The sequence below is a fragment of the Carettochelys insculpta genome, chromosome 7 (assembly GCF_033958435.1).
Source record: "Carettochelys insculpta isolate YL-2023 chromosome 7, ASM3395843v1, whole genome shotgun sequence".
Taxonomy (NCBI): Eukaryota; Metazoa; Chordata; order Testudines; family Carettochelyidae; genus Carettochelys; species Carettochelys insculpta.
In genome coordinates, this window is record NC_134143.1 from 3,334,752 (window position 1) to 3,350,015 (window position 15,264).

The window sequence follows — 15,264 nt, forward strand, 5'->3', positions numbered from 1 at the left end:
TGCAGAACTAAGAAACAAGAAACGGCGTCTATCTAAGATGGCTTCCACAACACCGCAGAAAAGAAAACCACCGTGATGTAACCCAGCAAACCCAGCTGCACACCCAGCTCAGCAGCCCCAACTGGCCTTCCCCAAACTCCCAGTGAGGCCGAGCACACAACGAACAGTCCTGCCTTGGCCTGGCTGGGTACCCACAGGCAATGTTCCCTCCAACCTCTTCCACCCATGTGTGGAATAAAGTGTATATGCTCTGAACTATGCACCAATGTGCACCACCAATGGAAGCAAAAGCCTCAGTGGTGAGCGCTCTGCTAATCAGCTGGGCAACACTCGAGTCTCTCCGAGCAGTCACACAAGGGCACAGCTGATAGGGAACCCAGCCACAGACACAGCACCGCACCCAGCCCTGCCCTGCCCTGACTTGCCTCACTGCAGGGCACAAGGGCTCAGCTCCCTGGGATGCACTGAGTGAGGGAGCCGACTAGTGGAAGGGGTCCGATGCCCTCTCAGCTGTAGGGCAGGTCACCCACATGCCCCTGAGCTCAGCCCATGCTGGAGGCGGCCGGACAGCTGAAGCAGAACACAGTGTCCGATGGGGGTAGATACGTGTATTTGGGGAAGGGGTCCTGAGTGCTGCATCCCAGCCAAGTGCTTCAGCCATGGCCCTGACCTCCTCTTCCAGACCCAGCCTCCAGGGCAGAGCTGTTCCCGTTCCCTCCAGGGGGAGGGGAGATGTTCAAGGTGCTCTCCTGTGCCATTGCACATGGCTGAGCACAGAGCGCCCCAGATCCCCCGTGTGCTGGGAGCCAGGCTGCTGGGTGAATTCTGTGGTGCTGAGGACGTCAGGCCTGGGCCCTGTGATTAGTTTCCAGTGTCTCTGGCTTAACACCAGGTGCCACATTTCAGCTGTGATGGTTGCGCGATGAGGGTGTTGGACTAGACCCCCAATCGGGTTTCCCTGGGCAGGTTCCAATCCTGCTCACAGTGAGGCCTGTGTTCGCCACACTCCTACCCTGGCAGTGCAGGCAGGCGCTCTGAGCACGGCCTGAGCTCGCCACACAAAGGTGCCTGTGCCGGGAGCAAATGCTGAGGCTGTGATGCGGTTGCTGCTCCAGACACGCACTGGCTGCTGCTGTTTGGGGGAGCTCAGAGCAAAGCTCCAGGCAAGTCGGTGCCCCCCTCATGCCCCACTGCTCTCTGCCCCTGAAATGGTGTCCTGCTCTGCTCTGTCTCTGCCCCACCCTCCTCTACCTCATCCCCAGGCCCTGCCGCTCTCTGCCTCTTCCTGTCCCTGCCCCAACTCCTCCCCTCCGGCCACCTCCTGCTCCCCGCAGGCAGGAAATAGTGACAGGCCTGGCCCTGGTAGCTCCACAGACAGGACAGGGCTGGGGGAGCCAGAAATGGGGCAGTGGAGCCTTAGGGGATGAGCCAGAGAGTCACTCAGAGTCCTGTCTCGATTCACACAGCGCCCTTATGGAGCATCCGATCCGCGCGTCCCTGGCATTGTGTGTGTCACTGCCGTGTGCAGGAGTCCAGCCTGGGGCTCCTTGTGCTCGGGGCTGTACAGACACAGACAGAAAAGCCGCCCCTGCAGCCGACAGCTTCCAGGCCCAGCTGAGTGACTGCAGCTGCAAACAGACAGGCAGACGGGGAGCAAGGGAAGAAGCAGACAGCCCTGCCCAGCAGTGCAGGCGGGGATCTCCCAGCACCCGCAGCCTCTCTGCCGTACCGCTTGCTGGAGGACCGTGGTGCAGACGGGTTTGAAGGAGGCGGCTGGGAGCTTTGTGGATCTCTCTGGAAAGCTGCTCCCAGGTGGGAGGGCCTGCGAGGGAGAGAGCAGGAAACGTGTGTGTGGCTGGTCCAAGAGGCGATGGAGGCTGCGGTGAGGCTGACAGGAGGTGGGACCTGAATGGGGTAGCAGTTGTGCAGGGCGGTCGCTCATGAAGGGCCAGGTGAGTGCGGAGCTGCAGCCTGTGTTTGAGGAGGTGAGAAGTGGGAGTCAGCGGAGGCTGCAAGGACAGGGGAGCTGTGTGAGCAGCAGGCCAGGAGAAGGCCCATTTTGCAAATGCTGCGCTGACGGAGCAGCTGCAAAGGAGCAGAGAGTGTCGGGGGAGACACAAGAGCTGCAAACCCTGCCCAGGGCCGGCCACAGCCCCTGTCTGTACCCGTCCAGCAGGGACACATGGACAGAGCTGGTGCAGGACCCAGCCCCAGAGCGGAGCCTGCCAGTGTCCGGACTGTGCAGGTCCCAGGGCAGGGCACTACAGCTGGGTTTTGTTCTAAGCAGAAGCAGGGGAAGAGGGAGCTTCGGTCCGGGCTGTGCCCAAGGTCCATGCATCAGGGTTTTCCTTCCACTGCACAGAGGCTGTGGGTGAAGTGGGTTCAGTGGAGACTGGGGAAGTGTTGAAACAGCTCCCCTCTGCCCCACGCCCTGCCCTCGCCTCCGGCTCTGCCCCTCTCCTGCCCCTGCCCCACCTCCTCCTCCAGCAGCGTTGATGGTGACTGCGGTGGGAGTGGAAGCTGGAGGGTGCGAGTGACCCCTAGTGCACCCCCACGTCACTCTGCACTGCACGTTGGTGAGGCCCTGGGACTGGCCATGGGCAGGAAGTCAGAGCAGGGCACCAGCAAGGGCTGCCTGGCCTGACAGTGTGTGGGTCTGACAGGCTGAGGGGAGTCCAGGGGACAATCACTAACCCCTGGGCTGCAGGCAGTGAGGGAGCTGGGAGGGACACCCCACACTGCAGACGAGTTGTCCCCCCCGGGGAGGAAGGGCTCGGGTGTGCACAGACCCACCGCCAGGGGAAGGGGGATTGCTGGGCGTTCAGGCCATTACAGCCCCAAAAGCTGCAGCTGCCGCTCTGGCCGAGTCCCTGGGAGCAGGAGGAGCGAGTGGGGCCGAGCTTTGGGCTCCAGGCCCTGTGTGTGTCTCTGCGCCCCAGGCACTTTCTCCCACCCCTGGGGTTCGTCTCCTCTCTCTGTGCCCAGCCCCAGGTGCTCCCCACGGGCGCTTTCTCAGGAGCTCCCCACACGGCATTTAGTGCAGGCAGGGGCCATGTTCTGCCTGTGCTGTTGTGCCGGTGGGGAAGTGCCCAGCTCCCAGGGCAGCAGGAGAAAACGGCACTTTCAACAGCCTCTCTCTGGGCACCCCTGAGCAGGGACCCCGGGGGCTCCAGGGCGGGATGGCCACAGGGACGCCTGCCTCAGGCCCTGTGGCTGGTGCTCCAGACTGATCTATTGCTCTCAGTGTCAGAGAGGGGAGTGTGACATTCATCCCCACAGGCCAGTGTCTGCCCCTTTCCCAGCTGTGCACTGCCCAGCCCGGCCCAGCAGCTTGGGCAGACCAGAGCCCCTGAGCCAGCCTCGGGACAGGCCCTTCCCTCAGAGACAGCTGCCCATGTCAGTGGCTGCAGCTGAGCCAGGGCTGCCCCCACCTTGCCCCTGTGTCTGGCTGGGGCACTGCACCCGGCTGTGTTGGGGGCCCTGCTCCCCCGAGGAAGCCGCAGTGCAGGAGACAGGAGTGAGTGTAGCCCTGTTGGGCCAAACCTGCCACCCTGTGTCCCCGGCTGAGCAGCCAGTGGCAGAAAGGTTCCTGGCAGGACTGACGTTGGTGGAGGTGAAAAGCCCATAGAGGTAGCAGGGGAGGTGGCTGAGTGGGGAAGGTGATGCACTAATAATCCCTTGTGCTCTGCATGCCTGGGTTCAGATCCCCTCCTCCCTGCACCTTCCTAGTCACAGGTTTGCTGAGCCCCAGCCTCAGGGTGTAATGTTGCTTCTGACACCCCCCCTCCCCTGAGCATGCTGCCTCCCAGCTCCTCTGCTGGGCTCATGCAAAGCACAGACCAGCTCTGTGAGGCTGAGCTGAGCTCTGGCTGCCAAGGGTGGGGGTGGGATGATCTCATTTGCCTGACAGGGCCCAGCCTGTCTCCAATGTCAGCCCAACAGTGCTCTGCTCACCTCAGTCTCCTGCAGTGCTGCTGCCAGGGCCTCAGCAGGGCCCCACGTGCACCCAGGGGTGCAGTGCTCTGGCAAGGAGGGGGCAGCCCTGGCTCAGGTGCAGCCAGTGAGGGGGAAGGGCACCTCTCCAAGACTTGAGATGGGGCTCTGGTCTCTCCAGGCTCCTGGGCTGGGCAGTGCACAGCTGGGAGAGGAGCAGGTACTTGCCCAGGGGAATGAATGGTGCTCTGCCCCTGACAGCAATAGATCCAGCCACAGGGGGAGGGGCAGGTCTCCACTCAACTGTGCCACCCTGTGCAGCCCTGAGTTCTCCTGTGCTTCTCAGCAGCTGGGGAAAAGCCTCTTTGGGACTCATCTCCTGCCCCACAGTTAAGAGGCCCCTCTGGGGGAGTGGCTGCTTTTCTATCCCATTTTGAGGCTGGCTGCAGAGCACATGCTGCTTTGCAGGGGGGAGCAGCCAGGCCCTGTGATCTTTAGGGAAGTCCTCTGGCCACATGGAGTCCGGGCCCTCCCCTCCTCTTGTGCTGGCCTTGGGTGCTCGGTAGCATTAGGGCATCCCATGAAGGTGTCAGAACTAGCAGCCCCTGCTCCAAGGGCCCAGAGGGGGACAGGTGAGTTGTGCTCCAGCCTGGAACTCTCCCTCTCACCTGCTGTCCCCTGACTTTCTCAGCCTGCTCTGGATGGTCCTTCCTTTAAATGCCGTGTGTGCAATAGGAACAGCCTGGCAGCTCCAGGTACAGGCACCACTTGTGTGGCAATCAGGAGAAGCTGTGAAAAACACAACCTCAGTGCTCATGTATCTCTACACAGACTGGTAAGTTCCAGGGTCCCAACCTATTGCAGCCATGTTGGTGAATCAGCCCAGCCAGAGACCTGTCTAGCTCCAGTGGGCCTCACTCATCCAGGAGGAGGAAAAAACACTTCCTCAGGTGCACCTGTGGATAAAGAAGCCCAAGCTTTGGGGAGACAGAGATTTACAGCAACAACACAACCAACAAGGAGACCACTGAGATTTGAACTCAGATTGCAGAGATCAGACTCCTGCTGTTTACACCCCAGGACCTACCAAATGGAACTTCTTGGGGCACCTGTGACTCTTGACATGCTGGCACCCGGCACTCCATGCCACCCTCCAGCTGTTTCACCTCTCAGGAAACTCCTTCCTGCCCCATTTCTACCACTCTTCTCCCCGAGACATTGAGCCCAGCCCGTCTTGCTGCCGGCTCCACCTGGCTGTAAGGTGACATTTCTCTGAAGCCCCCAAAAGGATGAAAAGGGTCAATTTTTCTTTTACAATAACCAGCCTGCAGAGAATTAACAGAAGTGCAGAGACTGGGGAGCTTGGTAGTGCTTGTGTGTAAATATCTAGCTGAGGGAGAACACAATAGCCTTGGCTGTGAATTCCCAGAGTAATTAACGTCCTCTCTCCACACATATCTACAAATTGTGCAGATACCTTTCCTGCTGGAAGTGAAATATTTGATAGACTCTGAATGAGAACCTCTTTACAGAAATGAGACCCAAAATTCCTCATTTCAGTATCAACTGTAAGTTTCCCTGTGTAGCCAGATTTCAACAGAGGGAGGGGTTTGCTAGGTTTATCTGCATTGGCACTGGTAAATATTAAGGGTTCATCTCCATTTTCAGGATCCCCACACTATAGAAATCCAGAGTATGGTGGTTAAGGTGAGAAAACTCTTGTCATACAAGTGGCTGCCTTTTAAAAGGGGAGCATGGATTAGAAAGAAGATCACTTCATCTGAAATCAAACACTCTACCACTGGCCCACACCCACATTTCACTCTTGCTTGAATCACTAATCTTCAGGTCCCTGTTGGACAAACTCTTCTTCCCCAGGCTCTTTTTTCTGTCCCAGCCTAGAGTAGTTTTTTCAAATGGGGGTTGATTAAACTTTCTCTGCCCAGCTGCACACCACAGCTTCTCCACTAACCTTGCTTCTCCCACTCACAGAGCTACCATCACTCAGGTAGGCAGATTTCCTTTGTGTGTGGGACAGTGTTTTTCTGTCTGCTTGGAGTCTCTTCAGTGATTATAAAGAAGTAGGAGAAAATCTACTGAAGGACATCAGCTCATCTGTCAGGTGTGGCTGGGTTTGCATTTAGGGTAGGTAAGTCTTCTATCTGGTGCATTTGATTATCTAGCTTGCCCTGTGAGTGATAGATAATAGAGCTTCTACTATATTAATATGTCACAGCTTATGAAAATATAAATATGGGGTTGAAGACACATGTAGTTGAAATCCATTGTAAACTTTCCCACAGAGCTGTCAGTACCTGCAGTGGGAGTTCGTCTCCGTAAATGTGGAAAGCTGTGAGTGTATATGATGACCCTTGAAAGTGAGCTTGTGGGTCTAGGGGTGTGATTTTTCTTTCCCCGTGGCTGTGATCTTGTGTTCAAATCCCCGATAAGTCCTTTCAGTGGGGGAAGCTGTTCTAGATTTGATTTTCCCAAATAGGGAGGAATTGGTCGAAAACTTGAAAGTGGAAGGCAGCTTGGCTGAAAGTGATCATGAAATCATAGAGTTCACAACTCTAAGGAAAGAAAGAGGAGAAAACAGCACAATAGAGATAATGGATTTCAGGAGGGCAGATTCAGGAAAACTCAGAGAGCTGGTAGGTCAGGTCCCATGGGATTCAAAACTGAGAGGAAAAACAGCTGAGGAGAGTTGGCAGTTTTTCGTAGGGATATTTTTGAGGGCCCAAAAGCAAGCTATCCCGCTGCACAGGAAAGAGAGAAAATATGGCAAAAGACCAGCTTGGCTTAACCAGGAGATCTTGCATGATCTCAAAACAAAAAAAGAATCATATAAAAAATGGAAACAAGGAGAAATTACCAAGGATGAATACAGACAAATGACACAAGAATGCAGAAGCAAGAAAGGCTAAGGCACAAAATGAGCTAAAATGAGCTAAAGGAATAAAGGGAAACAATAAGGCTTTTTATAAATATTTTAGAAACAAGAGGAAGACTAGGGACAGGGTAGGGCCATTGCTCAGCAAGGAGGAAGAAACAGTAACAGGGAACTTGGAAATGGCAGAGATGCTTAATGACTTCTTTGGTTTGCTCTTCACTGAGAAATCAGCTGAAGGAAGGCCCAACATAGTGAACGCAAGTGGGAAAGGGGTCGGGTTAGAAGTTGAAATGAAAAAAGAAAAAATTAAAAATCACTTAGAAAATTAGATGTCTGCAAGTCACAAGGGCCTGATGAAATGCATCCCAGAACACTCAAGGAGCTGATAGAGAAGGTATCTGACCTTTAGCTATCATCTTTGGAAAATCATGGGAGACAGGAGAGATTCCAGAAGACTGGGAAAGGGCAAATATAGTGCCGATCTATAAAAAGGGGAATAAGAATAACCCAGAAAACTACAGGCCAGTCAGCTCACCTTCTGTGCCAGGAAAAATAATGGAGCAGATAATTAAAGAAATCATCTGCAAACACTTGGAAGGTGGTAAGGTGATAGGGAACAGCCAGCATGGATTTGTCAAGAACAAATCATGTCAAACCAATCTGATTGCTTTCTTTGATAAGATAACAAGCCTTGTGGATCGGGAGAAGTGGTAGGTGTGGTATACTTAGACTTTAGTAAAGCTTTTGATATGGTCTCGCATGATATTCTTATTAAAAAAACAGGCAAATACAATTTAGATGAGACTACTATAAGGTGGGTGCATAACTGGCCAGATAACCGTACTCAGAGAGTAGTTCTTAATGGTTCTCAAGCCTTCTGGAAAAGTATAACAAGTGGGGTTCTGCAGGGGTCTGTTTTTGGACTGGTTTTGTTCAACATCTTCATCAACAATTTAGATATTGGCATAGAAAGTACACTTATTAAGTTTGCAGATGATACCAAGCTGGGAGGGGTTGCAACTGCTTTGGGGGACAGGGTCATAATTCAAAATGATCTGGATAAATTGGTGAAATGGTCTGAGGTAAACAGGAGGACGTTTAATAAGGACAAATGCAAAGTGCTCCACTTGGAAAGGAACAATCAGTTTCACACACACAGAATGGGGAGAGACTGTCTCGGAATGACTACAGAAGAAAGGGATTGAGGGGTTATAGTGAACCACAAGCTAAATCTGAGTCAACAGTGTGATGCTGTTACAAAGAAAGCAAACATGATTCTGGGATACATTAACAGGCGTGTTGTGAAAAAGACACGAGAAGTTATTCTTCTGGTCTACTCTGCGCTGGTTAGGCCTCAGCTGGAGTATTGTGTCCAGTTCTGGGCACCGCACTTCAAGAAAGATGTGGAGAAATTAGAGAGGGTCCAGAAAAGAGTGACAAGAATAATTAAAGGTCGAGAGAATGTGACCAATGAAGAAAGGTTGAAAGAATTGGGCTTGTTTAGTTTGGAAAAGAGAAGACTGAGGGGGAACTTGATCGCGGTTTTCAGGTATCTAAATGGGTGTCATAAGGAGGAGGGAGAAACCTTGTTCTTTTTGGCATCTGAGGCTAGAACAGGAGGCAATGGACTTAAACTGCAGCAGGGGAGGTTCAGGTTGGACATTAGGAAAAAGTTCCTAACTGTCAGGGTGGTCAAACAGGGGAATAAATTGCCAAGTGAGGTTGTGGAATCTCCATCGCTGGAGATATTTGAGAATAGGTTAGATAGATTTCTATCTGGGATGGTCTCGACAGTATTTGGTCCTGATGGCCTCTGGAGGTCCCTTCCAGTCCTCATGTTTTCTGATTAAGAGTCGTCCAGGTGAGTCTCTTTTTTTTGGAAAAGCCATGCTCCAGGTGAGGCTCGAACTCACAACCTCAGCATGTCTATTGCAGTACTGCTCTATAAGTACTGTGCGCTAACCCATTGCACCACTGGAGCCATGTTTTTGGGGGTGTCCCATATGACTTAGGGGTCAGGTCATATTTCAGCCCCAGGACCTGTTTGGACAGGTCACAGCCCTTCACCTCCATCACATCCATGTTGCCGAACGCCACTATGGCCTTGGGACCCAGCAGGGGAGTCACACAGCGGAGCCTGTCTGCGGGGCCAGTCTGGGGCAGATCACAAACCCTCTCCAAGGCTGTGACATGGCATCAGTATCCTCCCCCTCTTAACACCAGGGCAGCAGTTTGAGTCCAGTTTCCCCACAACACTGGCAGCTTGGGGCCCATCCCCACTTACCCCTGCTCAGCCCCCTTGGCTGCCTCTCCTCCAACTCCAGCTCATGCTTCTGCTGTTTGTAGCCAGACAGAATTCCCCTGCTCTCCTCTATCCTGCCCCTCTGAGGTGCTCCAGAGCACAAAGGACCAAAGGAAACAGCCCAGTCTTGGAATGCCTGAGAGCACAGATGCACTAATCTCAAGCACAGTCTTTGATGCCTCAGAGCACAGATGTCCTGCCTCATCATGACCCTGAATGGGCTAAAACCAGACAACAAAAGACAAACGGGCTAGCAGACGACCAGGGCCTCAGGCTGCCCTTGGCTTGTACCGGTGACTGATACGCCTGCACATCGTCCCAGGAGAGGAATCTCACGTCCATAGGAAAAGAATGTCTAAATTATCTCCACCTCACAGGTGTGAATTAAGCCCTTGAAACTCCTTGTGAGAACTGGCATCACGAGACAATCTAACATAATTGGCATCTTTAAGATAAGGAAGAGTGAACTTGACCCAAGTGGTATAAAGAAGGGGCCGGCAGCCCCGTCTAATTGAGCCCTAACTGCCTATACCTGCCAGTCAGGAAGGTCTTTGCCTCCCGAGGTCCCAGGGGACTCCATCCTCGTTCTCTTCTTCCCGAGGGATTGAGTGACAGACGCTGGCCACGCCAAGACAGGTAACACAGTGGTGAGAATAATACCTGCTATGTGTTTTGCTTTTGCGGTCATTTAATAACAGATCTATGAATTAAAGTACTTTTGTTATATGCTCGCTACTTGTAACTGCGAAGTGAAAATATAAGCCTTGTAACCGTAAGAGTTAAGCTTTTTTATTAAATAAATAGTAACTGCTTAAGTTTTAACCTGACTCCTCCTGTTACTGTGCAAACGGAACACAAATAAAAGAACCCAGCTGGTTTTCGGCTGCATTAGCATGGTCACTGGTGAGGCGCACTGAAAGGTGAGCACTGGGTCGTGCCGCCTCCTTGGGGCAGACTCTTGGGGCACCTGTCAGCCTCCCTGGCTGCCCTCTGCGAAGGGACTGTCTGTCCTCGCAGTCAAAGTCTCGGGTGGAGGAGGCTCTCAGTACAACCTTTGGGGCACCCTTCAGCCTACGTAGCTGCCCGCCGCGAAGGGACTGTCTGTCCTAGCAGTGAAAGACTTGGGTGATAAATCCTTGGGGCATCCGTCAGCCACTCCTGGCTGCCTGCTGCGAAGGGACGGCCTGTCCTAACAGTTAAAGACTCGGATGAAGTGAGGGGACACGTGGTATCTCACCAGACCATCGACTAACACTGTTCCACGCAGTTGCTGTGGGTAAGGCACTAAAAAGATGGAGGTTTAATTCCCAGCCCTGCTCCAGACTCCCTGTGGCACTTGGAGAAAATCACTGACAATTACTGTTGCTCAGCATCTCTCGGTGTAAAATGAGGTGTAGGAGAAAGGGGCTCCTTGTAGGAGAAAGGGGCATCCATCCTCAATAGCACAAGGCTCAGAAAGATTGTGCTTGGTTGGCTGGTGTGAGGCAAAGGGATTGTTTTCCCTGCCCGGGTGCTCCTGCGCAGCTGCTCAGCATGGACAGGGGAACCAGCCCTTTTCTTCCTTTCATCTTCCTGGGGCATTAACATTCCCCCCTTTGCGCACAAAGCCGGCCTGGCACCCAGCACAGCAGGTTCTGGTCACTGGGCTTCTGAAGGTTCTGGTGAGCTTGGATCCCTGGTGCCTAGAATTTCCCATCAGTATTGTGCTTCTAACCGCTGCCTGCCCCCAAAGCCAGACTCCAAACCTGCTCTGCTGCAGGAGCTGCGAGAGACCCATTTCCACACCCCAGGGAAACAGGAATTCAGCCTGAGTTTTCTGGAAGGACAAAGTGACGCAGATGAACCTTTGTTTTGAACAGAAATCTGTAAGGCCCAGGAGGGCCAGGTCCCAGCAGCTTTCTGCCCCAAATGGGCTTCTTTTGCTGGGGGGCAAGCAAGCAGGAAGAGGGAGGGGGCACTGGAGAAACTTAGCTCCTGGCCTGACACTGCTTTGGAAAAGAAGGAATAAGGACACCAGTTCCACTGCAGAACGTGGGCATTAATCACACTGCTCTTGCATGCAGAGGAAGTGCTCTACCCATTCAGCTAATTCCCCTCTGCCTGTTTGAGCATCCTGACCCACCAATCCCATTCTGGAGGCCACAGTATCCTCGCAGCTGCCCATAGCTCTGGCTCAGGCACACAAAGGCTGTGTCTGCACAGCAACGTTAGTCCTGAATAAGCAATGCCAGAACTGCTGAATCTGATGCAGCGCAGCTCCACACAACATGGATTTCAAACTACTGCTCAGCTGTTTTGACATACAGCATCTGCAAACAATAGAGACTGTTGTGAATTCGAGCTCTTGGATGGACTTTGGCTTATTTTGAACAAGGCTCTATTCCCTGGCTGCACAGCCATAATTTCAAGAGAGCTATTTGGAATATTTGACACAGGTGGAATCATGATCCCAAGAGACGCCCAGCCAGTTCTCTGCTCTCTCTCTCTGTTTCCTTTGGGATCCTGGTCTCAGGCAGGAAAAGTCTCTTCTTCCCTGCCCTAGAGAGGAGAAATTGATATTTCCATCACCCTCAGCGAGGAGAAGAGGATTTTCTTCTCTTCCCTTCCATCCCCACCTGCCCAGAGAGGAGAGGAAATAACCCTTCACCAGCTGAGTGGCCCCTCAGCACTCTGTAGCTTCATATCTGTCCACATCAGCTCCCTGGGCCTATCAATGAGCTCCATGTATCCAGGGGAGAGGAAGGAAATGAGGAGCTCGTCTTACTCACGCCTACTTCTTTATAATTCCTGATGAGGCCCCAAGCGGATGGGAGAGCTGTTCCCCTGAGTCCTCGGCATCTTCCGCACCCGGAGCTCCCTTCTGGCAGCCCAAATCCCAATTTTCCAGCACCTTCCTAAAGCCCGAACTCCCAGGCAGAGCCCTCACACTGCTGCACCCCAAGCCTCTGCCACAGCCCAGAGCCCCTCCCCCTCAGACCCTTGGCCGCACTCCCACCACAGGAGTTGTGTTCTGTGCACCAGGGTGAAGCTGAGGTGTCACACATCAGCTGTGTATTGCACTGCCCTCTGCCTCGCGACGCACAAGCAAATTCACACCACTCAGGGGAGGAGAAATTTGAAGAGACTCCAGCTGGGCCAAGGGCTTAACTCGGCTCTGCCTCTGGGCCCCTGGTGTCCTGGGTCACTCCCAGAGAAGGCTCCCCCCTCGCTCTACTTCCCCCCACCAGGCCCAACCGCCAGTGGATGAGAGCATACGGGGGATGCTGTATGTGCTCTCTGCGCTCTCCGAGGACAATGGAGCCTTTGTGAACTGGAAGGGAAAGTTCTTCCCTGGTGAGATGCTCCCAGCCCTGCGCCAAAAGCCCTGGGCCAGGCCGTTCCAGTGACCGCGCTGTCAGCTCTGCCTGTGTTCTCAGTCCAACCACAGAGCTAACGCAGCAGCCGTGCCTGAGCCTGGCCAGGTCTGTCCTGCCCTGGAAGCCACCTCACCCTTCTGAGTGGGAAAAGGGGATGAGGAAGCACTCGTGCTTCATAACGGCTGAGGAGACAGGAGGCCTTCATCCCTCACGCTTGTGCTTGACTTCTGGGCAGGCAGCCACACCCCTTCACGGCCTGGGCCAATGCTTAACAATCTGTGTCCCGTCGCTCACGTGCCAGTCCTTGGAGTTCCACACGTGCATCCCATCAGACCTTCTGTTTATCATCGCCCACGCGCAGGGTGGCCACATTCCACTGGTTTCGCTCCACCTACTGTTTCTTCCCACCGTTCTTACCAAAGCAACATACACACAGAGCAAGGACAGGAAAAACGAGATGCGTGTTCCCAGCACATCCCACTGACGCTGAGAGCCGTGTGCTCCCTCTGCATCTATTCCGGGGGCTGCTCTGGTTCAATGGGCACACCCCAGAAGGCCTCAGGAGGCAAGCGCATTTAGCCAGAGTACCTATGTCAGCAGACCATAGCTGTGTCTACACGTGCACGCTACTTCGAAGTAGCGGCACTAACTTCGAAATAGCGCCCGTCACGGCTACACGCGTCGGGCGCTATTTCAAAGTTAACTTCGACGTTAGGCGGTGAGACGTCGAAGTCGCTATCCTCATCAGGAGATGGGGATAGCGCCCTGCTTCGATGTTCAACGTCGAAGTAGGGACCGTGTAGTCATTGCGCGTCCTGCAACTTCGAAATAGTGGGGTCCGCCATGGTGGCCATCAGCTGAGGGGTTGAGAGACGCTCTCTCTCGAGCCCCTGCGGGGCTCTATGGTCACCGTGGGCAGCAGCCCTTAGCCCAGGGCTTCTGGTTGCTGCTGCGGCAGCTGGGGATCCATGCTGCAGGCACAGGGTCTGCAACCAGTTGTCGGCTCTGTGGATCTTGTGTTGTTTAGTGCAAGTGTGTCTGGGAGGGGCCCTTTAAGGGAGCGGCTTGTTGTTGAGTCCGCCCTGTGACCCTGTCTGCAGCTGTGCCTGGCAACCTTATTTCGATGTGTGCTACTTTGGCGTGTAGACGTTCCCTCGCAGCGCCTATTTTGATGTGGTGCTGCGCAACGTCGATGTTGAACATCGACGTTGCCAGCCCTGGAGGACGTGTAGACGTTATTCATCGAAATAGCCTATTTCGATGTAGGCTTCACGTGTAGACGTAGCCCATGTGCGTTAAAAGCCTTTTGCAGCCCACTAAGATGAAGGAGGGGCAATCATGCATCCAGTTCGCTAGCTTAGGTTACACGGCTCTGGGTCTTGGGCCCCATCAGTAGGGCATCTTGTATACAGTTAGCAGAGAATGGTTTTGACTCATCAATCTCTGGGTTATGGGTACAGAACACGTCTGCTCTACCACTCTGCTCAGCTGAGCTGGTGCTACCCAGCATGCAGTCTGGTGAGTATCCTGCACTGATGCTGACAGAAGGCGAGTATTCTGCTGACAAGTGGCTTTGCAGCTCATGGGGTTTCCCTGTGGCTGTTAACTAGAAAGGTGGTGATTGAAGCCCACCCAGGGATGGTGCTGTTAAGTCTGCTTCTGAGTACCTTTGTGTGAGCTCCCACATTACTGGAAGCAGCCTTCCCTCTCAGCTTCTCACCCAAAAGAGCATACAGTGCCAATTCTTTACCATCCAAAAGTGAAAGGTTTCTTCAGAAATAAGAAAAGGACAAAACGCTGACAGTCAAGTGATTAGAGCCATCAAACTAGAGACCCTAATTGCAAAGATTTTGGTGCAGGCTAGTAGCACAGACGGAGTAAACTGCCAGCTTGAGAAAACAAGTCTCTGACCTGCTCCTCCTCTTTTAGCGTGGCTCAGAAGGCCTGTAGAGCTCAGTGTAGAGCAGAGAGGTTCCACAAGAGAGGAGCTGGAATAAAGACCAAAGTGGAGGCACCCACAAGGCTTTCTCCTCAGCTCTCTAGCTCGTGTGGAGGGAACTGCATTGTTTTCATCTGTGAAACTAGATTCCAAGAAGAAGTCTGTCACATAAACAAGTTACCTGTCCACGCGTGACACAGTCCTTTGTTGGTAGCAGCCATTGCTTACATGCTCCGCTCAACGTTCACAGTAAAAACCTCAGAAGTGGACTGGCACCTATTAAAGCGCATTGTCAGACACTCGACCAGCAAGCTTTGCAAAGAGCTTGGCCAAGCCGTTGGAAATCTCCCAGAAGCAAACATTTGACGTTCTTGTTTGCAGCCAAAACTCAGAACTTCAAATCCAAAAATGAGACATTCCTGTGAGGAGTGGAAGAAAATGCAGCAAATCATCAGTTTTTTATACATACATTCCCTGACCCACTTGCACAAGATTTGGTGCAAACAGAGGAGTTGTGGCAATGATTTGTCTCTTCATCTGACAATCTAATAATGTCACCCCCGTCTCAGGCCGTGCCAGGAGAGCGCGGCCATGCTCCCCAAGCCTGAGTCACCTCTGGTCTGAGTGAGCGCAGAGCCAGGTGTGCCAATGGCAGAGTGAAGTGGGAGCTTTGTCTCTCTCCCCTCAGGGCCAAGCACAGCTGCTGAGCACCCCAAGAGCCTGCCTCGTGCACTCCCTCAGCAGCCACCCGCACAGCCTTCTGGGTGGGAAAAGGGGCCAGGAATCACTGATGCCTCTGGCTGGCAAAGGAGGCAAGAAGCTCTCACCTCTCACACACCAG

At 53.4% G+C, this 15,264-nt stretch overlaps 1 non-coding gene across 1 annotated transcript; it reads right to left on the bottom strand.

Annotated features, from left to right (window-relative positions):
- Positions 1 to 8,714: 8,714 nt before the first annotated feature.
- On the bottom strand, positions 8,715 to 8,807 carry TRNAI-UAU (transfer RNA isoleucine (anticodon UAU)). The gene is given in 2 exon segments: positions 8,715 to 8,750; positions 8,770 to 8,807. It is a non-coding gene; the product is annotated as a tRNA-Ile (tRNA).
- Between the last annotated feature and the right edge of the window lie 6,457 nt (positions 8,808 to 15,264).